Below are 24,683 nucleotides of genomic sequence, written 5' to 3'. Positions count from 1 at the left end.
CAGAGATGTACAGTATACCAGAGGGTCGATGCCTGGCAAATTAGAGCTAGCCTATTGTGGTACCCACTGAGAGTTAATGGAGACTGGACTCACTGCAGAGAACAACACTGTACTGAGGCACAGTGAACATGAAAATAGAACCAAAGTGTAGCAACACACACACGCACACTCTTTTTGGATATTGGAAATGCTTTGCATTTATAAAGACAACATGATTTGTCTCTCTTGAATGGCACCACGTGGGCTTAGTTGACAATGTTTACAAGTTTAACTCTGCCTCACCCTTGCCCCTCCCGAGTCCACCTGCCTCCCTCCACTCCCAGTAGTCAACCCAAATAAGGCAACGTGTTAGCTGAGTGGCTGCCTGATGGAGGGAGAGAGAGAGTCACCCAGTGTTTACCACCAGTGTTTGTGTGTGTGTGTGTGTGCTCGCTTTCCCTCTCCTTCCTCTCCTCACCCACCTTCCTGGCAGCCATCACGGCAACAAACATGATCCCTGTGAGTCCCCCACCCCCACCCCACCCCGTCAACCCCCACCACCCCCCCACCCCCAGGCACATCTGGCTGTCTCTTTTCCCGAAAGGCCACAACACCCATCACACAAACGCACAATCCAAAACAGACCCCAGTCCCCACAGCACACAGGGGCTTCTTCTTCAAAAGAAATCACTGAATGTAACCTCTAGCACAGGCTATGATGTTTCCTCTCACAAGACCACAGTGCTGCTTAGGCACCAAAATTAACTAGGGCACACGTGAAGGACAGGCTGACATATGAACACTGCAGGTCCATAATTACGAACATTAGAAAAAGTATACGTTTAACCTGAACTTCCGTCTCAAAATGCTCATCAACCAATTACAATCGTCGACATAAACTCAGCAAAAAAATAAACGTCCTCTCTCTGTCAGCTGTGTTTATTTTCAGCAATCTTAACATGTGTAAATATTTGTATGAACATAACAAGATTCAACAACTGAGACATAAACTGATCAAGTTCCACAGACATGTGACCAAAATAATTGGAATAATGTGTCCCTGAACAAAGGGGGGGTCAAAATCAAAAGTAACAGTCAGTATCTGGTGTGGCCACCAGCTGCATTAAGTACTGCAGTGCATCTCCTTCTCATAGACTGCACCAGATTTGCCAGTTCTTGCTTTTCCACCAAGGCACCTGCAAGTGCCTAGGCATTTCTGGGGGGAATGGCCCTCGCCCTCACCCTCCGATCCAACAGGTCCCAGATGTGCTCAATGGGATTGAGATCCGGGCTCTTCGCTGGCCATGGCAGCACACTGACATTCCTGTCTTGTAGGAAATCACACACAGAATGAGCAGTATGGCTGGTGGCATTGTCATGCTGGAGGGTCATGTCAGGATGAGCCTGCAGGAAGGGTACCACATGAGGGAGGAGGATGTCTTCCCTGTAATGCACAGTGTTGAGATTTCTTGCAATGACAACAAGCACAGTCCGATGATGCTGTGACACACCACTGCAGACAATGATGGACCCTCCACCTCCAAACCGATCCCACTCCAGAGTACAGGCCTCGGTGTAAAGCTCATTCATTAGACGATAAACGCAAATACAACCATCACCCCTGGGGAGACAAAACCGCGACTCGTCAGTGAACCTTTTGACAGTCCTGTCTGGTCCAGCGACGTTGGGTTTGTGCCCATAGGCAACATTGTTGCCGGTGATGTCTGGTGAGGACCTGCCTTACAACAGGCCTACAAGCCCTCAGTCCAGCCTCTCTCAGCCTATTGCGGACAGTCTGAGCACTGATGGAGGGATTGTGCGTTCCTGGTGTAACTCGGGCAGTTGTTGCCATCCTGTACTTGTCCCGCAGGTGTGGCGTACGGATGTACCGATCCTGTGCAGGTGTTGTTACACGTGGTCTGCCACTGCGAGGACAATCAGCTGTCCGTCCTGTCTCCCTGTAGCACTGTCTTAGGCGTCTCACAGTACGGACGTTGCAATTTTTTGTCCTGGCCACATCTGCAGTCCTCATGCCTCCTTGCAGCATGCCTAAGGCACGTTCACGCAGATGAGCAGGGACCCTGAGCATCTTTCTTTTTGTGTTTTTTAGAGTCAGTAGAAATGCCTCTTTAGTGTCCTAAGTTTTCATAACAGTGACCTTAATTGTCAAGCTGTTAGTGTCTTAACGACCGTTCCACAGGTGCATGTTCATGAATTGTTTATGGTTCATTGAACAAGCCTGGGAAACAGTGTTAAAACTCTTTACGATGAAGATCTGTGAAGTTATTTGGATTTTTTACAAATTATCTTTGAAAGACAGTGTCCTGAAAAAGTGGCGTTTCTTTTTTGCTGAGTTTAGTTGCACGTGAAAGAACGCTACATTGTATTTGGTCCCATCAGATAACCTGACACAAGTTAATCCTATACTAACCTCACCAGCTGACAGTGATTATTACCTGTAACAAATTCTGCATCAGCCAATCAAAGATATTAGACTTTATATCCACTAAACAATTGCTTTTCTTAAAATAGGTCAACTTGGAAGGATATTTTAAACCTCCAAATTGAAGGTGTATGTCTGTTCCGCTTGCTCTGTCTCGAGTGTAGAGTGCCAATATTGCATGATGGTGTATCTTAACTTGGCTACTAGCTACTAACATTACATACAACTTAAAACATTTTTGCATAAATGACAAAATCCCATGTTTTTGCTAATCAGTTTCACACAAATATACATGTGCTTTTACCAAAAAAAAGATAAAGGAGGTTTATACAACAAGTTGTAAAACAAACAAGTTTTACATTGTAAAACAGAAAAAAGATAATGGAGGTCTATACAATAAGTTTATTGAACATTGTAAAACTAAAAAAAGTCAAAGAGCCTTATTGACTTGTCAGAAAGCTGTCATGAACTTAGAATTGTATCCTAGTGGTAGACACTGTTAATAGTGGTTGATTCTAGAATGACAGTGCACATTAACCGTGCTTTTGAGCCCCCCTCGTGTCAGGATATATATATATATATATTTATTTTTTTACCCCCTTTTCTCCCTAATTTTGTGGTATCCAATTGTTTTTAGTAGCTACTATCTTGTCTCATCACTACAACTCCCGTACGTGCTGGAGAGACGAAGGTTGAAAGTCATGCGTCCTCCGATACACAACCCAAGCAAGCCGCACTGCTTCTTTACACAGCGCGCATCCAACCCGGAAGCCAGCCGCACCAATGTGTCGGAGGAAACACTGTGCACCTGGCGACCTTGGTTAGCGCGCACTGCACCCGGCCTGCCACAGGAGTCGCTGGTGAGCGATGAGACAAGGACATCCCTACCTGCCAAACCCTCCCTAACCCGGACGACGCTAGGCCAATTGTGTGTCGCCCCACGGACCTCCCGGTCGCGGCCGGTTACGACAGAGCCTGGGCGCGAACCCAGAGTCTCTGATGGCACAGCTGGCGCTGCAGTACAGCACCCTTAACCACTACGCCACCCGGGAGGCCCCTGTCAGAATATTTTTGGGGATAACACTGTTCACTGCTGGTCCGCGAAACTCGATTTTAAAAAAAAATGCATATGTGACGAAGTAGATGATTATAATAATGTATACAAAACGTTGTACATGAACAGCCTCCAGTATTTATGCTGCAGTAGTTTATGTGTCGGGGGGCTGGGGTCAGTTTGTTATATCTGGAGTACTTCTCCTGTCCTATTCGGTGTCCTGTGTGAATCTAAGTGTGCGTTCTCTAATTCTCTCCTTCTCTCTTTCTTTCTCTCTCTCGGAGGACCTGAGCCCTAGGACCATGCCCCAGGACTACCTGACATGATGACTCCTTGCTGTCCCCAGTCCACCTGGCCATGCTGCTGTTCCAGTTTCAACTGACCTGAGCCCTAGGACCATGCCCCAGGACTACCTGACATGATGACTCCTTGCTGTCCCCAGTCCACCTGGCCATGCTGCTGCTCCAGTTTCAACTTCCACCTGACTGTGCTGCTGCTCCAGTTTCAACTGTTCTGCCTTATTATTATTCGACCATGCTGGTCATTTATGAACATTTGAACATCTTGGCCATGTTCTGTTATAATCTCCACCCGGCACAGCCAGAAGAGGACTGGCCACCCCACATAGCCTGGTTCCTCTCTAGGACAGCGGAGTCAATCACCACCTTCCGGAGACACCTGAAACCCCACCTCTTTAAGGAATACCTAGGATAGGATAAAGTAATCCTTCTCCCCCTCCCTCCCTCCCCCCCTTAAAAGACCTAGATGCACTATTGTAAAGTGGCTGTTCCACTGGATGTCATAAGGTGAAAGCACCAATTTGTAAGTCGCTCTGGATAAGAGCGTCTGCTAAATGACTTAAATGTAATGTAAATGTAGGTTTCTTCCTAGGTTTTGGCCTTTCTAGGGAGTTTTTCCTAGCCACCGTGCTTCTACACCTGCATTGCTTGCTGTTTGGGGTTTTAGGCTGGGTTTCTGTACAGCACATTGAGATATCAGCTGATGTACGAAGGGCTATATAAATACATTTGATTTGATTTGATTTGAGTACCAGTCAAAAGTTTGGATACTCCTACTCATTCAAGGGTTTTTCTTTATTTTTACTATTTTCTACATTGTATAATAGTAGTGAAGACATCAAAACTATGAAATAACACATGGAATCATGTAGTAAGCAAAAAAGTGTTCAAAATATAACAAATTATTTGAGATTTGAGATTCCTCAAAGTAGCCAACCTTTGTCTTGATGACAGCTTTGCACACTGTTGGCATTCACCTGTGTCAGTTTAGTATAGGTACAACTTTCCCAGAGTCCCGGTCAGAGGACAGGTAATGACCAGCAGGAGACAGGGGTACAATTCACACTTTTTTTCACACCCAAGACAGACACACACAACTTTACAAAGGATGGAACTAGTGGTAGTAAATAGTGTATAGTGTATAGTGGTTGTACGGTCAGTGACACACTAACGCACGGTCTGCAAGTCCAGGGTGGAGGCTTATCCTAGTAAGGGTCCAGTGGTGGAGTGTGTTGTAGTGCTGACGTTTTTCTAACCTGTTGTCTCTCTGCAGCCATGTCCAACTGTTCCCTGGCAGCCAGGGCCCTAACACAAAGGTGTGAAGTGGCCTCTGCCACTAAACCACAGGATCAGGCTGAGGCAGGGGAAGGTAGTCAACCTCAGCAGTAAAAGGCTTCAAAGTTGGTCTTTTCAGTCACAGAGCCAGGGAGAGAGTTTGAATGGTTAGTGTCTGAGTGTTTAAGGGTTTTGTATAAGAAGGTGGCCCTCTGACCCCGCCCTCTCAGCCCAGCCCTTTTCTGTCCTGGCACCCCAATGGTGGAACCAGTTGAAGCTAGGACAGCAACGTCCCAGGCATCTTCCAGAAACATCTGAAGCCCTTCAAATATGATCTTAAATAATCCTCCTTCTAACCTCGACCCCCCCCCCCTCCTACCTCTGACAACTCTCTATGCCTGTGATATGTATGTTGCCCCACCTAGCTATCTTAAGATGAATGCACTAAGTCCATTTTGGATAAGAGAATCTGCTACATGACAAGAAATGTGAAATGGAAATGTGTTTAAGTTAGGCTACTTAGACAGCCGTCAGCAGATCAGCCGTGTGTGTATGGGTTTACATGCTGTCTCTACGAGTTGGCCTCAAGGAGCCTGTTGCACAACTTCTAACCTGTGTAGGTCTCAAAGGCAGTATTTATTCATTTTTGGAACAGGACAGATATGGTCAGTAAATCTAAATTGACTTAGTCAGATGATATATTTACACTGTGTGTGTGTGTGTGTGTGTGTGTGTGTGTGTGTGTCACAATGCTGTATCATCCATCATGACTAAACACATTTTAAAGACAGCAGCTTCCCTGAACACATCACCCCCCTCTGCTCCGAAAGTCTGTCCTCTCTGTTGATGTTCCACAGAACTCAGTGAGTCTCTCCACCTCTTCAACTCAATCCTCCGCTCATCGATACCCATATAAGACCAGGGAGAATTCTGCACTGACGCCCCGAAAATGTCAGCTCCAATGACACAAGCCAGGAATGAACGCAGGAACGTGGCTCTCATGTGGAAGCCAGAGTAAACGTTCTGAAGGAGCAGGATGGGCTTCTATCTGGCCCTGGCCAGGCTCAGCTCAGAGCAGCACATTGCTAACCTAAACACACAGCCTGCCTGCCACTGTCTCCTAATAAAGGCAGGATGGAGAGACAGCGGGGTAGGGCAGGGTAGGGGTTGGGCTACTTCTGCGGCTGCACCGAGGGGGGGGGTCGTTACAGGTAAGGTAGCTACTTAAAAAGATAAGAGAGCTTTAAGGAGAGTCTTGGGTTGCCCGTAAAAGTAGTGCAGTACAGGGAATAGAGTGGCATGTGGAACAGTATCTTGTTGACTGGGATTGTGGAAGACATTCCTCACACACTAGGTCCACCTGAGGCTCAAAGAGCATTCTGCTACTATAGGCGTACAGTTTGCTCTATATCAAGAAACCACGGCACGTTTGTGGACCACATTTACAACGCCTCGTCATCCTGTGGGTGGTTCAAATCAAATCAAATGTTGCGTCACATGAGCCGAAAACAACAGGGGTAGACCTCACCGTGAAATGCTTACTTACGGTTGCCGTGTACTGCTGAACAAGTACTCAGTACAACAGAGCATCTCACACACACACACACACTGAACATCAGATCAATTGATGGTTGTACCATGGTGTTGGTTTTACAGAGTTCAATGTACTGTAGGGCCTAGGCTATGTGAAGTATTTCCCCCAATTGTTATCCACTGTTTATGACCTAGTATCAATTTTAAATAAATATGCATCTGTGTTGGTAACTTTTGTAATATGAGCTTTAACAAATCATGAACTCCGGATGCCCTTGTAGTGAAGAGTATGGGTATAAAGCATATCTGATGTACGGAAGCATAGTACCGGGAGTGTGTGTTTTGTACAGAGGGAGAGAGTTTCATGGAGAATAGCAGTAAACCTGTCTGTTTATTGTGATGGAGGTGACAGGTGTGAGAAAGGGACACTAAACAGCTGCAATATCCAGACTTAGTTCCTTCCAGCAGGCCCTCCCTTACACACACACAATATGGGAAACTGAAGGCTGGACCCACTGGACAGCATTGAAAACACACACAGACAGGAACAACAAACTGTAAGTCTTTGTCACTGTTAGTCTTTGTCTATAAGTCTTTGTCACATTCCTATCAGCCTCATTCAAGTCAGTTGAAATCAAAACCAATAGTGTTTTCTGGGAGGAAAGCAAAAAGGGGGCACACACAGACACACACACAGACACACACACAGACACAGACACACACACACACACACACACACACAGACACACACACACACACACAGACACACACACACACACACACACACACAGACACACACAGACACACACACACACACACACACACACACACACACACACACACAGACACACAGACACACAGACACACACACACACACACAAACAAAAGAGAGTAAATATACCCACTGACTACTTCCAGTCAAACTATCTAATACGTAGGGATGTAACCAATTCGGTCCCCGATTCAAATGTTAAAGATACTACTGCGTCGTTCCACGGACCCTAAACCGATCCAAATGTAGAAAGCATCGTTCAGAAAATTCAAACGTTACGAATCTGAAATTCACGATATTTGGTTATTGCTCATATTATTATATTTCTACTTTCCAAAAATGGAAAGTGTCAAACTAAACATTTGACCTCTGTCATTGCCAACAAAGGGTGTATAACAAAGTATTGAGATAAACTTTTGTTATTGACCAAATACTTATTTTCCACCATAATTTGCAAATAAATTCATTATAAATCTTGTGATTTTCTGGATTTTTTTTCTGATTTTGTCTGTCATAGTTGAAGTGTACCTATGATGAAAATTACAGGCCTCTCTCATCTTTTTAAGTGGGAGAACTTGCACAATTGGTGGCTGACTAAATACTTTGTTGCCCCACTGTACCTAGGTTTCTGGTTAGACTGTAAACTCTCCATCCAGACTCACATTAAGCATCTCCAATCCAAAATTAAATCTAGAATCGACTTCCTATTCCGCACCAAAGCTCTACTCAGCAAATTGGATGTAGTCTATCACAGTGACATCCATTTGGTCACCAAAGTCCCATATACTACCCACCACTGCGACCTGTATGCCCTCGTTGGCTGGCCATCGCTTCATATTCGTCGCCAAACCCACTGGCTCCAGGTCATCTATAAGTCTTTGCTAGGTAAATCCCCGCCTTATCTCAGCTCACTGGTCACCATAGCAGCACCCACCCATAGCACGCGCTCCAGCAGGTATACTTCACTGGTCATGCCCAAAGCCAACTCCTTCTCTGGCCGCCTTTCCTTCCAGTTCTCTGCTGCCAATGACTGGAACGAATTGCAAAAATCACTGAAGCTGGATTCTTATATCTCCCTCACTAACTTTAAGCATCAGCTGCTAGAGCAGCTTACCGATCATTGCACCTGTACATAGCCCATCTGTAAATAGCCCATCGAATCTACCTCATCCCCATATTGTTATTTATTTTTTTGCTCCTTTGCACCCCAGTATTTCTACTTGCACATTCATCTTCTGCACATCTATCACTCCAGTGTTAATGCTAAATTGTAATTATTTCGCCTCCATGGCCTATTTATTGCCTTACCTCCTTACTCTTCTACATTTGCACACACTGTATATACATTTTTATATTGTGTTATTGACTGTACGTTTGTTTATGTGTAACTCTGTGTTGTTTTTTGTCGCACTGCTTTGCTTTATCTTGGCCAGGTCGCAGTTGTAAATGAGAACTTGTTCTCAACTGGCCTACCTGGTTAAATAAAGGTGAAATTATTTATTTATTTTTTAAATGTGAGGTATGCGGCCTGTTACTGTAAGTTTTGACCAGAAGTGATGCCTCCTTCTCTTCGCTCCAAAAGACTGGCTACTTCGTGGGCGTAGGCATGAACCTATTCAAGTAAGTAAATACATTTAGAAAATGTTAAAAAACAACGTATTATTAGCTATCTAGTTAGCTACAGCAGGCCACTGTGTGTAGGATAATGAGCTGCTTGTTAGCTAACCAGCTAACTTGACATACTATAGCTCAGTGAAATATCATCAGCTAGTTAACTTATCTTGATGTAGGCCTTTTTAAGATTGTAGATTAAAAAATCACGCTCCATATGCATTTGTAAATAACAGCAATGTTATTCTTCTCCAGCTGTCACAAAAGGGACTAGGTGTACTAGCTAGATACTGCAGGTTGTGGGATGACATTTTGAAAATATTTCTCCAGTTTGATACCTAGAGAGGAAAACTATGAAGACAGACAGAAAGATAATAGTCAGGTCTGTCTAAATGTAATATAATGAAGTCTGTGTCTTTGTGATGTCTGTCCTCAGATATGGAAAGCTGTGAAAGCCTGTCTGCAGATGAAGAGGTCTCAGTGAATGTCCCAAGTGACTGCTGGCACATCATTGTATGCCATGGGTTGTACTTAAGTTAGGAAATGTTGTATACAACATTACACTTAAAAGCCACAAACAATATAGGCTACAAATGTATATTACAACTGTAGCAGGCCAATCCTTCTCCTAGAGGTATGCTGGGTGTGCAGGCTTCTGTTCCAGCCCAGCACTAACACACCTGATTCAACTTGTAAAACTTAAATTGATATTAATGTGCATTACTGCTGGGCTGTAATTGAAGTCTGCTCATTCAGTAGATCAGGGAGTGGCGCAAGTTGGCCACCTCTGGTATGAACTTTTTTGTTCACCCGAAAGTATGCTTTAGTAATAATAGCCTACTTACTAAAGATGTATTACAATTACAAACAAGTTATATTATTTGTACATTTTGAAATGATATGCTGATTAATTCAATGTTGATTCATTGAAGTGAAGTGTTTAAAGTTGTGTTAACTGTTAACTTTAAAACGTTTTTCAAGATGAACTAGTGTCAATGTTCATTCATCACAGATCACAATTCTGCAATAAAAAGGTGTGAAGGGGATCTGTCTGTAATTTGCCTGTGTTTCTGTGTTGCTTTCTCAAATGAACATCAGCTTTTTGTCCAGTTGTGAGCTCTCCAAACGGTTTTATTCGATTGTCACTCTGTCTCAGGATATCAGCCATGTGAACACATTTAGCAGCTTGTCATAATGGCATGCATCCCCAATGCAGCCATAGGCCTACAGTATGATGGCGTAACTGTCGTATACAGTACCAGACAAGAGTTTGGACACAAATACTCATTCCAGGGTTTCTTTATTTTTACTATTTTCTACATTGTAGAATAATAGTGAAAACATCAAAACTATGAAATAACAAATATGGAATCATGTAGTAACCAAAAAAAAGTGTTAAACAAATCAAAATATATTTTATATTTGAGATTCTTCAAAGTAGCCACCCTAGAGCCTTGATTACAGCTTTTCACACTTTTGGCATTCTCTCAACCAGCTTCACCTGGAATGCTTTTCCAACAGTCTTGAAGGAGTTCCCACATATGCTGAGCACTTGTTGGCTGCTTTTCCTTCCCTCTGCGGTCCAACTCATCCAAAACCATTTCACCTGAGGTCGGGTGATTGTGGAGGCCAGGTCATCTGATGCAGAACTTCATCACGCTCCTTCTTGGTCCAATAGCCCTTACACAGCCTGGAGGTGTGTTGGGACATTGTCCTGTTGAAAAACAAATAACAGTCCCACTAAGCGCAAACCAGATGGGATGGTGTATCGCTGCAGAATGCTGTGGTAGCCATGCTGGTTAAGTGTGTTGAAATCTAAATAAATCACCAGCAAAGCACCCCCACACCATAACACCCTCCTCCATGCTTCACGGTGGAAACCTCCATGCTTCGCGGTGGGAACCACACACGCAGAGATCATCCGTTGACCTACTCTGCGTCTCACAAAGACATGGGGGTTGGAACCAAAAATCTCAAATTTGGTCTCATCAGACTGAAGGACAGATTTCCACCAGTCTAATGTCCATTGCTCAGGTTTCTTGGCCCAATCAAGTCTCTTCTTCTTATTGGTGTCCTTTAGTGGTGGTTTCTTTGCAGCAAATCGACCATGAAGGCCTGATTCACGCAGTCTCCTCTGAACAGTTGATGTTGAGATGTGTCTGTTACTTGAACTCTGTGAAACCTTTATTTGGGCTGCAATTTCTGAGGCTGGTAACTCTAATTAACTTATCCTCTGCAGCAGAGGTAACTCTGGGTCTTCCTTTCCTGTGGCGGTCCTCATGAGAGCCAGTATCATCACATCGCTTTTTACTACTGTACTTGAAGAAACTTTCGAAGTTCTTGAAATTTTCCCAGATTGATTGACCTTCATGTCTTAAAGTAATGGTGGACTGTCGTTTCTCTTTGCTTATTTGAGCCGTTCTTGCCATAATATGGACTTGGTCTTTTACCAAATAGGGCTACCTTCTGTATACCACCCCTACCTTTTCACAACACAACTGATTGGCTCAAATGCAATAAGAAGGACATAAATTCAACAGATTAACGTTTAACAAGGCACACCTGCTAAGTTAAATGAATTGACTAGCTCGTGAAGCTGGTTGGGAGAATGCCGAGAGTATGCTAAGCTGTCATCGAGGCAAAGGGTGGCTAATTTGAAGAATCTCAAATATATTTGGATGTGTTTAACACTTTTTTGGTTACTACATGTAGGCCTGTCTTCACTATTATTCTACAAGGTAGAAAATATTTTTTAAATAAAAAAAACTGGAATGAGTATGTGTATCCAGTCTTTTGAACGGTTGTGTATGTTCTCAATTTAAAATGATACTATTAGATAATGTATATGAGGCTAACCATAAGGCACATTTTCAACATTATTTTTCTGACATTAAATCGTTTAGTGCATATCCAACCCTTGTACTCTAGGTACATGAAAATAAAGAGCTGGCAACGTGTAGGCTAATTCAAAATATAAAAAAGGAAAGTAATGTGGGGTGGAGAGCATTTTAATTCTACCTTCATTTTCTGAAAATGATTTTAGAATAGAGACCAAATCAGAAGGTCAATGGCATGGGGGCATACAGAGGTGTTGGTGTTGATGAGGGGTAAAGAGAGATTTGCACAACAATGTTTGCAAGTCAACGCCACAATTTCCTTTACCCAAAGTACCCATTCATTTGCATATAGACCTATGAATTAGGCTATAATGATCAATGTCATGACACAAGTATAATTAAAGAGCCATAAGCTATTACATTTCAGAATCATAATGCTAAAATACCAGATAGTAAATTATACACTAAGAATTCATTTTACCATGTTATACTGCGTGTTACTGGTAATGTATATCCTTTGGTAAACAAATTTCACAATTTGGTGGCTTTGATCACAGTTTTTAGGCTGCTTGGCGTTCATAGCTAGCTAGCAGCACAAACAAACAAGCTCTGCAATCCTCTTCCAATGCCATTGACCTTATGATTTTGTCTCTGTATTGTACCAAAGCAAAATCATACAGAATTGGAAAACCAGACACAGCGATGATTGGCTTTCCTCCATATTTTTTGGTTGTCCTTGCCTGGAACTAATGCCAGGCAGAAACTATAGTATGTTCCAATGAAAGGAAGATCTTCAAGCAAACATTTGCTTCTCACCTGATTGGTTAACGGCAGCGGTGGCATAGAGCAGAGCTGAACTTTTTCTACTGCTCCGCTCACGGTCCCACGATCTCCTGCGCATTGCTCCGCGTTCTCCCGTTGAACATGTATGGGGGCGGTACTTCGTCTGGCTAATTCGGGAAGTGGTGGAAATCCTATGTTACTGATCTTGCACATCTACGCGGCACCTTCAGCATTCAAATGCTAAAATGGCTTGCGTGATATTGGGCTTTATTAGTTGAGTGACATCCTATGTAATTTGCTAGGTTATTGTTATCTATGTGCTGTTGAAAATGGTGTTTTAGGGTTAACAGACACATATCTCTTCTGGCTGTACCTGCTGAATGGGGTTTATGGTCAAAACCATTTGATTTTGAGATGGGGGTGAAATCCAAAGTTGGGCTATATAGTCATTGTTTGGGGTGGGGGGGGCAAACCATAGGCTACATTGCCCCCCCCTAATCAGATAGTGATAGTGGGTGGTAGATGCCGAGTCTCCTTTATTCCTCAAATCAGGTGCCTAAATAGTATGCGCCATAGACACACACCATTTACACACACACATAGTACATACACCATAGACATACATCATTTACACACGTCAGCTCAGAGAGGCCCAGCTCGTCAGCACGGAGAGGCCCAGCTCGTCAGCTCAGAGAGGCCCAGCTCATCAGCTCAGAGCGGCCCAGCTCGTCAGCTCAGAGAGGCCCAGCTCGTCAGCTCAGAGAGGCCCAGCTCATCAGCTCAGAGAGGCCCAGCTCATCAGCTCAGAGAGGCCCAGCTCATCAGCTCAGAGAGGCCCAGCTCATCAGCTCAGAGAGGCCCAGCTCATCAGCTCAGAGAGGCCCAGCTCATCAGCTCAGAGAGGCCCAGCTCATCAGCTCAGAGAGGCCCAGCTCGTCAGCTCAGAGGCCCAGCTCGTCAGCTCAGAGAGGCCCAGCTCGTCAGCTCAAAGAGGCCCAGCTCGTCAGCTCAGAGAGGCCCAGCTCGTCAGCTCAGAGAGGCCCAGCTCGTCAGCTCAGAGAGGCCCAGCTCATCAGCTCAGAGAGGCCCAGCTCATCAGCTCAGAGAGGCCCAGCTCATGAGCTCCATCTGATTAAATAATGAATATGTTTATGCAGCAAATGTTAGTGCATTGAATCGTATCGCATCAAACCAAACCGGTTAGTTCTCTAATAAAACCGAATCGCACCGAATTGTTTCAAACTATGACACATCGTTCCTGTATCATATTGGAGCCCATGTATCGAATCACCTTGAAAGGGAAAGATGCAGATCCCCACTAGTACACGACAGCAACAAATAGATTTACAGCAAATCCTGTTTCTGTCTGAGAGTCACAACACACCACAGGCTATATATCTAGACGTAGTCAGGGGATATATTGAGACTATAACCCAGAGATTCAGGTGACTGATGACATGTTAGCCTACATAAAATCTATTTTGATGCCTTCTGAGGTAAGGCATGACTGAGGTAAGGCACGACTCCCCATACAGTGGGTTTGGGGTTTACAGTGGTGTGATCTGCGGTCTGCAGTAGACAGTAGTGTTCCCTTTTCTCTTAACCCCAGGCTAAATGGGAGAGCACTTAAAAATGACAAGATAGCACTTTACTAATCCTACGAATGACTCAATACATATCATACATATTCACATCAACATTGAAAGATGAATAGCACAATGTAAGACTAGCAAGTCTTAAGTAAACAATAAGAGGAAGGAAGTAAATGCACTTACTTTTCCTTGGTTCCAACTACATTCAAACTCTCAGCAGGCGATTGATATGGTGGCGCAACACCACAATAGTGAAGTCCACCTGTCCTGAAAAAAAAAACTAATTCAGGGTTTTGAAGCCAAGGAAGGAAAATATTTTTATTAGTCCTGGGAGGCCAGTAGTCTTATCAGTGGTGAGGAGGCTGGAGGTGGTGCTGGTGTGACAGGGTTAGGGTCCACACCTTCCCAAAGGAGCACCAGGATTCAGCCTCATCCACGATGGAGAAGATAGCTTCAGCAGCCGACAAATATAGAACAGTGCATTCCAGACCGCTCTGGAAAAAGCTGTGCCAAATAAATCAGTCCAAGAAGTAGACACAGCAGAGAAAAGACGAGAGGGGTGAGAGGGGTAAGGAGAGGTGGGCAGGGAATGGGGTTAGGGAGGGAGTGAAAGAGGACGAGAGGAGAGACAGAACATGAACAGGGGTAGTAAAAAATAAGCAATAGTCCACAGGTGGTTCTTCTTAAAACTATTCCAAAAGTTCTCAATTCAAACTTCCTTCGATTCTAATCTAAACTAGTCCAGCAATCCATCAACCGGTCCGCTGTTCCTGCCTGACGGATTTTCAAAATGTCCATTCTAACAACTAACATTAGGCCTCTGACTGTCTCACACTAAGAAGCAGAGAGATGCCGGTCTTGCGCGCTTCACGACTGTGCTGAGGAGGACTGTGTGCCAAAAGCAGCATGGTGGTAACTTCATACAGGAGCAACCATGTATGGGCTGAAGAGAGGAGCTTTGATAGCGGGGAATCTGCCATAAATAGCCAGGGAGAGGCTAGCTCAGAGGGAGAGAGGGATCGAATCAGCTGTTGGAACAACAATCTAGTCTACCACTGCAGCTCCAGCAGTCTACACACACAGGGCTCCACTTCCACCATGCTGGGAAGAGCAGAGCTAACTAACACCATAGATATATAACACAAAGGAGTGCAGCATAGCAGACACATGAGGTGTTTCTTGAATGCAGTCAATTCAGGAAGTAAACGCAATAATTCAATAATTATTTCAATTACTTCTCAACAAACTGAAAAGAAGAAGCTATTTAAGTTTTTCAATTCAAATCACTTCCTAAATTGACTGCCTTCAATTTGAGTTGACCCCAACTCTGTCCTCGGCAGAACAATACAAAGCATAAGCTGACTCACACCCCTTAATAGACACAGAGGTGCTGACCAATGGAAAGGTAAACTTATAACACATTGTAAGTCACTGCCAAAATAAAGGAAACACCAGAGTAAATGAGGGATACAAAGAATACTGAAAGCAGGTGCTCCACATAGGTGTGGTTCCTGAGTTAATTAAGCAATTAACATCCCATAATGCATTTAGCGTGTGCATGTTTTTCTCTTCTGATAAAGCAAAAGCTGATTCAAAGAGGGTGTGGCAGATTTCAAACCTCTTCCATGGTACACATCAATATCCTCGATGAACGGTGGCTATTGAGGAAGGGAGGACACTTCTGTTTGCCTACTAACAAATTGACACACTCCTCGACCACTTATTGGTTTCCGGGTCACAGAGGAGAGAGTACTGAGGACTGAGGACATACTTTTACCTAAACTAGAAAACCCTTTTGATACTTATGTGTATCCTACCGTGGAAGTGTTTTGAAATATGCCACACCCAGAGTGGGTAGCAAGGAATGAGTTAGCCCTAAATATTTCTACAACTAAATGCATTGTATTTGAACAAAACACTCACTAAACCCTAAACCTCAACTAAATCTTGTAATAAATAATGTGGAAATTGAGCAAGTTGAGATGACTAAACTGCTTGGAGTAACCCTAGATTGTAAACTGTCATGGTCAAAACATACTGATGCAGTAGTAGCTAAGATGGGGAGAAGTCTGTCTATACTAAAGCAATGCTCTGCTTTCTTTAGTTCGTTTAGTTTTGTTCATTTTATTTTTACAGGGACAGTGCACATTAATCAACGTTTCAGTAAAAGTGCCGGTTTTAGCCAGCCGGCTAATTTTCAACCGCAGTCCCTGGGCAGGTTATTAAAAACAATTACAATATAGACAATAGCACCATAGAACAAGCAAGACATAGCAACATAGGACAAGCAAGACATAGCATACAGACAGAGCAACATAGAACAAAAAGCAGCAAGACAAAATTCATAAAAGCAACAAAGTGTTTCCACACCTCACAAGCTACAGACAACAGACAACATGAAAAGCGGCAACACACAGCTAGGGACCATGTTCACAAATCTGATTGACCTTCAGCCAGGTCTTCAAGCATTTTGTGAAAGTGTGATATGTGGTGCAGTTATGTGTGTCTGATGGCAGTGTATTCCAGACATGGGAAGCTCTCACAGAGAATGCAGATTTACTAAAGGTGCTTTTCCTTAGGGGAACTATACAGTCACCTCTCATGGCAGACCTTGTGGATCTGCTGCCATATGTCTGGGTTTTCTGTTTAACAAAAATATTGAGTGGAGGGGGAGCCAGGCCATTAAGGATCTTGAATACAAGACATGCGTCGGTGTATTGCACAAGATTTTCCCAACTCAAGAGCTCATGCTTTCTAAGGATTTGACAATGATGATGGCTATTGGGCTTCCTATCAAGCACTTTGAGAGCCTGTTTGTAGACAGACTGAATAGGTTTTAATGTTGTACAGCAAGCTTGGGCCCAACTAGTCAAGCAGTATGTTAAGTGGGGGAGTATCATAGATTTGAAGTACAGTTTTGCTACCTCTGTAGTCAAACAATTTCGTATAAATCGGAAATTAGCTAGATTGAATTTAATAATTTGAATTACCTTTTTCACATGCTTTTTAAAAGAGAGGTTGGAATCAAGTATGATGCCAAGGTACTTAAAATCGGATACCACCTGGAGCTTCTCCCCTGACACATAGACATCTGGCTCAGTAGCATCTGTTGCCCTCTTTGTGAAGAACATGCAAACAGTTTTTTTCACATTGAGATGCAAACACGAGTCACTGAGCCACTTTGTAATCTGGACCATTACAGTAGTGAGTTCTTGTGCAGCTTGTTGTTTGCTCTTTGCATGCACATATATCACTGTATCATCTGCATACATTTGAACTTCAGACCCAGTACAGACAGAAGGCAGATCATTAATGTACAGGCTGAACAGGAGGGGCCCCAGTATTGACCCTTGGGGCACGCCCACATCATAGCTACGAGTGGGCGACAGCTCATTGCTCACTCTGACACACTGAGTTCTGCCTTCAAGGTATGATTTCATCCATCTCAAGGCATCAGGGGAAAAGTTGAACTTGGACAATTTTGTGATGAGAATCTCATGGTTAACAGTATCATGGTTAACAACACCATCAACAAGGCAGGTTTTACGGGTCCTATTTTTGTCGCACCTTGACTACTGTTCAGTCGTGTGGTCATGTGCCACAAAAAAGGACTTAGGAAAATTGCAATTGGCTCAGAACAGGGCAGCACGGCTGGCCCTTGAATGTACACAGAGAGCTAATGTTAATCATATGCATGTCAATCTCTGGATTGACATCATAGCTACTTTTACTTACGAGAGGTATTGACATGTTGAATGCACCGAGCTGTCTGTCTAAACTACTGGCACACAGCTCAGACACCCATGCATACCCCACAAGACAAGCCACAAGAGGTCTCTTCACAGTTCCCAAGTCCAGAACAGACTATGGGAGGCACACAGTACTACATAGATCCATGACTACATGGTACTCTATTCCACATCAAGTAACTCATGCCAGCAGTAAAATTTGATTTAAAAACAGATTTTAAAAAACACCTTATGGAACAGCGGGGTCTGTGAAGCAACACAAACATTGGCACACACACACACACACAATAACATACGCACTATACATACACATGGATTTAGTACTGTAGATATGTGGTAGTAGATTAGGGGCCTGAGGGCACACAGTGTGTTGTGAAATCTGTGAATGTATTGTAATGTTTTTAAAATTGTATAAACTGCCTTAATTTTGCTGGACCCCAGGAAGAATAGCTGCTGTTTTGGCAGCAGCTAATGGGGGTCCATAATAAATACAAATACAAAATATACCCCCTTTGAGTCGGCTTTTTTGTCAGAGGAGAAAAACATGCACAAGTTTTAAAAAACAATATGCTATGTTTTATCTATGAAATGTCTTGCACAACTAACATCACTTTACACATTTATTTTGGCATCCACCCCTGTAAACGTCATTTTCCTAATGACGTGCAGGTGGAGAAGGACCGTCTCATTTCAAGGGCTTTCCCATCCATGTTTACTCTCCTTGCCGATTCTCCTTGATTAACTGTGACCTTTTATAAGAGAGGCAAGAGGACAGAGTAGAGAAGACACCGGAGGTGAGCAAATCTACAGTGCATTCAAAAAGTATTCACACCCCTTGACTTTTTTCACATTTTGTTGTGTTACAGCCTACATTTGAAATGGATTACATCTAGATTTGTTTTGTCACTGGCTTACACACAATACCCCATAATGTCAAAGTGGAATTATGTTTTTAGAAATGTTTACAAATTAATAAAACATTTAAATATGAAATGTGTTGAGTCAATAAGTATTCAACCCCTTTGTTATGGCAAGCCTAAATAAGTTCAGAAGTAAAAATGTGCATAACAAGTCACATACAAAGTTGCATGGACTCACTCTGTGTGCATTAATACTGTTATTATTATTTGTTGAATGACTACCTCATCTCTGTACCACACACAGACATTTATCTGTAAGGTCCCTCAGTCGAGCAATGCATTTCATACACAGATTCAACCACAAAGACCAGGGAGGTTTTCCAATGCCTCACAAAGAAGGGTAGCTATTGGTAGATGGGTAAAAATAAGAAAAAAGCATACATTGAATATCCCTTTAAACATGGTCGTTATTAATTACACTTTGGATGGTGTGTCAATATACGCAGTCACCTTCCTAACTCAGTTGCCGGAGAGGAAGGAAACCACTCAGGGATTTCACCATGAGGCCAATGGTGATTTTAAAAAAGTTACAGAGTTTAATGGCTGTGATGGGAGAAAACTGAGGATGGATCAACAACATTGTAGTTACTCCACAATACTAACCTAATTGACAGAGTGAAAAGAAGGAAGCTTATTTAAAAACATGCATCCTTTTGCAACAAGGCACTAAAGTAATACTGCAAAAAATTAAGCAAAGCAATTCACTTTATGTCCTGTGTCAAGAGCAGTAGGCTAAGGCCCAGTTGTCTGTGACACAGGTCCTGGGTTGTACCACTTGCATACACCCACCCACACACTCATATGTTTCACTTTCACACATGGAGCACAAAGAAGAAGGAACATTAAGAGAGAATTGAAGTTGATTAAAGAGAAGAAGAAAAATATTTTAATTTTTTTATTTTTTATTAAAATAATATTTTAAAGGTGAAATATGCTAAATGTTAGTATACAGGGAGATATTTAAGGGTGATTAAAGTCATTTTAGTAATGGTTAACAATGTTGTTTGCTTTAAGGTACTGTGTGTGTCACGTTCTGACCTTAGTTCCTTTGTTTTGTCTTTTGTTTTAGTATGGTCAGGGCGTGAGTTAGGTGGGTTGTCTTTTGTTTTAGTATGGTCAGGGCGTGAGTTGGGTGGGTTGTCTATATTAGTTTTTCTATGATTTTCTATTTCTGTGTTTGGCCTGATATGGTTCTCAATCAGAGGCAGCTGTCAATCCTTGTCCCTGATTGAGAACCATATTTAGGTAGCCTGTTTTCCTTCATGTTTTGTGGGTGGTTATTTTCAGTCTTTGTCCGTCTGCACCAGATAGAACTGTTTGTTGTTTTGTATTTTTTAAGTGGTCAGTTTCTTATTAAAAAGATGAACACTAACCACGCTGCGCTTTGGTCCGATCCTTCTTCCACCTCTGAATGCCGTTACAGTGTGATGCATATAGACTATGCTTATTAGGCTTCAAGGACAAGGCCTTAGGAGGTTGCTAATGAGATGTTAATGATGAAATGTTATAATGTTGAAGTGTTTAAAATGTTGGATGTTTAGGATGTATTGGGAGTAATAAATTAGGTTGGAGTGAAATTGGAATTGAGTAGAGTAAGAAAGGTTCATGTTTAAAAATAAATGTTTGTGTACTAAGGGTGCTAGCTTGCCCTGGAAATCACCAGGTCAGAGCATCTAGGAGGAGGCATCCTGTCAACGAGAAAATGTGGGGGCTAGTGAGTGCTGAAAAAGCACCTTTTGAGAAATGGCCGCATTAGGTGTCAACCACTGAATGTGTAATCTGGCCAGGTGTTAGCCACGATGAGTTAGCAGAAGATGAGGATTAGGGTATAAAAGAGGCAGGATTTTTGGGAGAGGTGGGACTCTGAGCTGGCTAGAAGAAACTGTCGTCTGCTGAAGGTAGATTGATTTGTGGTTGATTGATTGATCTGGGATTTTTGTATGCCTGTTTATGGAATTAACTTGCTTTATTGTTCTGGAAACATGTGTCATGAAAGAGTCATACAAGCAATGCTCTCTCTAAATTGCATGCGTGCAGCTCCCCCTGGACTGCCACACAGAAAAAGCAGCCCACAGAGCACGAGATCGAACTTCACTCAACTTTCTAGAGCAGTGGTCACCAACAAATATAGCTGCCCCGCGCGCTGGGTAGACAAACTGTTGTCATTTTGAACCATTCCATGTGTCTGAAGGTAAAACCTCTGCCTTCCCGGTGGGCCTAGAGAGCAAATCAAGTGCACTATAGGCTTGCCGCTGGCCAATCGGATGGCTCAGATGACGTGTCTGCTGTAACATAGCAGGCATAAAAGAAAGCTACAGCAAAGTTGATACTGTGACATTTCAAAACGTTCAAAACCATGACTGGAGAGAGACTGTCAACAAATACAGCAAAGAGATGCTTACTCTGCATTGTCAACACTTTGTATTCAACACTTTTATAAGCCATATCTTGACTCAGAAAAGGTTGGTGACAACTGTTTTCCTGTTAACACTATCAACGTTTCCCTTTACTGTGGCAATTGTGATCTAATCAACGCAACATTAGCAACTTTCAATGCAACATGCTGAAACAAAAATAACTATGCATGAGATTTTGTTGTAGGCAGAACGCATCAGAGTAGGATTCTAATGCATTGACACACTACTCAGCCCGTACTCAACACAGACCGGTGAAGCATAAACAATCAGAGCTGAAGTAGATCTATATGCAAATAGACCATTGCCATATATGTATCTGTGCCATTTACTTTGAACTGGACTGTGTTTACAGCATGAGCAGTTGTAAGTAGATGCACTTGTTTTGAGATCAATGCGAGAGTTGCATGTAGCCACATGTGCACATTTTGTTCATATCCTTTGCTAGTTAGTGAGTTATTAGCCCAGTTATAGATATTTTGTAGTCAGCAATAGGGGAGTGATTGCTTCCTACAAGAGCATAAACGTGTACATTTCTAGACATCTTTGAAAAGCGATTCAGGTAAAGAGCTTTTTTTAAATTAAAGGGACAGTGTTCTATTTTGAGACTGGCTTGAATAAGCTAAGTAGCCAATAGGCAGAGGGGAGCATAATTTGTATGATTCTCTGAAATAATGGTATGGGAATAATAATGCAAGTGGAATAAGCAGCAAGACTACATTTTCAGTCACCTTGTCTGGAGGACAAGTGGATAAACAGGTAATGTCAAGCCCTGCGTGTTTTTTTCAAAAGTCTCATGGACTGTAGGCCTAAATTGAACACCACACATTGCCTGCTACTTTACACTATAGTTGAGTTGATAATCTTGCCGGGTTGGTATTTTAGCTTTGACACCTAAATACAAAGTGTTTTGTTTTGGGCAAATTCAATACAACACATTACTGAGTACCACTCTCCATATTTTCAAGCATAGTGGTGGCTGCATCATAATGTATAATGGCGCTGGAGGGGATGGCTGACACTATAAGTGCTCCTAACCAATTGTGCCATTTTGTTTGTTTTTCGCGTTGTTTGTAACTTATCTTTTTACTAATTTTGCACATCATGTTGCTGCTACAGTCTCTTATGACTGAAAAAACTTCTGGACATCAGAACAGTGATTACTCACCTCAAACTGGAAGAATAATTTCTTCAGGATCGGACCCTTTTTTTCAATTTTCACCAAAAATGACATATCTAAATCTAACTGCCTGTAGCTCAGGCATTGAAGCAAGGATATGCATATTCTCGATACCATTTGAAAGGAAACACTTTGAAGTTTGTGGAAATATCAAGTTAATGTAGGAGAACATAACACATTGGATCTGGTAAAATAAAATACAAAGAAAACGTATGTTTATTGTGTTGTTTTTGTACCATCTTTGAAATACAAGAGAAAGGACATAATGTATTATTACAGCCCAGGCGCAAATCAAATTTTGGCCACTAGATGGCAGCAGTGTATGTGAAATGGTTTAGACTGATCCAATGAACCATTGCATTTCTGTTCAAAATTTTGTATCAAGCCTGCCCAAATGTGCCTAATTGGTTTATTAATAACTTTTCAAGTTCATAACAGTGTACTCTCCTCAAACAATAGCATGGTATTATTTCACTGTAATAGCTACTGTAAATTGGACAGTGCAGTTAGATTAACAAGAATTTAAGCTTTATGTCTATGTCCTGGGAAATGTTATTGTTACTTACAACCTCATGCCAATCACATTAGCCTACGTTAGCTCAACCGTCCTGGGGGGGGACCCACCTATCCAACGGGAAGGATATACTGCTTTCCCGGGAACGGGCCCAAATCCCCGTCATTTGAAGAAAAAAATTGAAAAAGGGGGCGGAGGTCGGGCTGCCTTCTGAGAATCGTAGGCGAGCGAGTAAACTCCCACTGCCATCTGTTCTATTGGCCAACGTGCAATCATTGGAAAATAAAATCGATGACGTACGATCAAGATTATCCTACCAACGGGACATTAAAACTGATATATCTTATGTTTAACCGAGTCGTGGCTGAACGACGACACGGATAATATAGAGCTGGCAAAATTTTCCATTCACCAGCAGAACAGAGAAGCTACGTCAGGTAAGACAAGGGTGGGGATGTGTGCCTATTTGTTAATAACAGCTGGTGCTTGATGTCTAATATTAAAGAAGTCTTGATGTACTGCTCACCTGAGGTAGAGTACCTTATGATAAGCTGTAGACCACACTATCAACCAAGAGAGTTCTCATCTATATTATTCATAGCCATCTATTTACCACCACAGACTGATGTTGGCATTAAGACCGCACTCAACCATCTCTATAAGGCCATAAGCAAACAAGAAAATGCTCATCCAGAAGCGACACTCCTAGTGGCCAGGGACTTTTATGCAGGCAAACTTAAATCGGTTTTATCTCATTTCTACCAGCATGTGGCATGTGCAACCAGAGGCAAAGAAAACTCCAGACCACCTTTACTCCACACACAGAGATGCATACAAAGCTCTCCCTCGCCCTCCATTTGGAAAATCTGGCCATAATTATATCCAACTGATTCTTGCTTACAAGAAAAAACTAAGGCAGGAAGTACCAGTGACTCACACAATACGGAAATGGTCAGATGACGTGGATGCTACACTACAGGACTGTTTTGCTAGCACAGACTGGAATATGTTATGGGATTCATCCAATGGCATTGAGGAGTATACCACCACAGTCATCAGCTTCATCAATAAGTGCATCGCCAACATCATCCCCACTGTGACCGCACATACATTTCCCAACCAGAAGCCATGGATTACAGGCAACATCCGCATCGAGCTAAAGGCTAGAGCTGCCGCTTTCAAAGAGCAGGAAACTTATCCTGACACAGAAGAAATCCAGCTATGCCCTCAGACGAACCATCAAACAAGCGAAGCGTAAATACAGGATTAAGATTGAATCCTACTACACCGGCTCTGACACGGATGTGGCAGGGCTTGAAAACTAATATGGACAACAAAGAGAAACCCAGACACGAGCTGCCCAGTGACGCAAGCCTACCAGACGAGCTTAATGCCTTTTATGCTCTCTTCGAGACAAGCAACACTGAAGCATGCACGAGAGCACCAGCAGTTCTGGACAACTGTGTGATAACGCTCTCGATAGCCAATGTGAGCAAGACCTTTAAACAGGTCTACATTCACAAAGCCGTGGGACCAGACGGATTACAAGGACGTGTACTCAAAGCATGCGCAGACCAACTGGCAAGTGTCTTCACTGACATTTTGAACCTATCCCTGACCGAGTCTGTTATACCTACATCTTTCAAGCAGACCACCATAGTCCCTGTGCCCAAGGAAGCAAAGGTAAACTGCCTAAATGATTACAGCCCCATGGCACTCATGTCGGAG

At 42.8% G+C, this 24,683-nt stretch overlaps 1 protein-coding gene across 18 annotated transcripts in view; it reads right to left on the bottom strand.

Annotated features, from left to right (window-relative positions):
- LOC115102835 (supervillin-like) overlaps window positions 1-15,070 on the bottom strand; it is a 76,624-nt gene extending 61,554 nt beyond the window's left edge. For 14 of the 18 annotated variants that reach the window (XM_065005622.1, XM_065005625.1, XM_065005627.1 and 11 more), the window contains exon 1: window positions 14,362-15,066. The gene's annotated coding sequence lies outside the window, so the exon portion shown is untranslated. Of the gene's footprint in view, window positions 1-14,361 lie in introns of all 18 variants that reach the window. The other 4 variants (XM_065005623.1, XM_065005624.1, XM_065005638.1 and 1 more) reach the window with 4 other exon arrangements.
- Between the last annotated feature and the right edge of the window lie 9,613 nt (window positions 15,071-24,683).

The sequence above is a fragment of the Oncorhynchus nerka genome, linkage group LG20 (genome assembly GCF_034236695.1).
Source record: "Oncorhynchus nerka isolate Pitt River linkage group LG20, Oner_Uvic_2.0, whole genome shotgun sequence".
Classification (NCBI taxonomy): domain Eukaryota; kingdom Metazoa; phylum Chordata; class Actinopteri; order Salmoniformes; family Salmonidae; genus Oncorhynchus; species Oncorhynchus nerka.
This window is presented reverse-complemented; position numbering and strand designations above follow the sequence as displayed.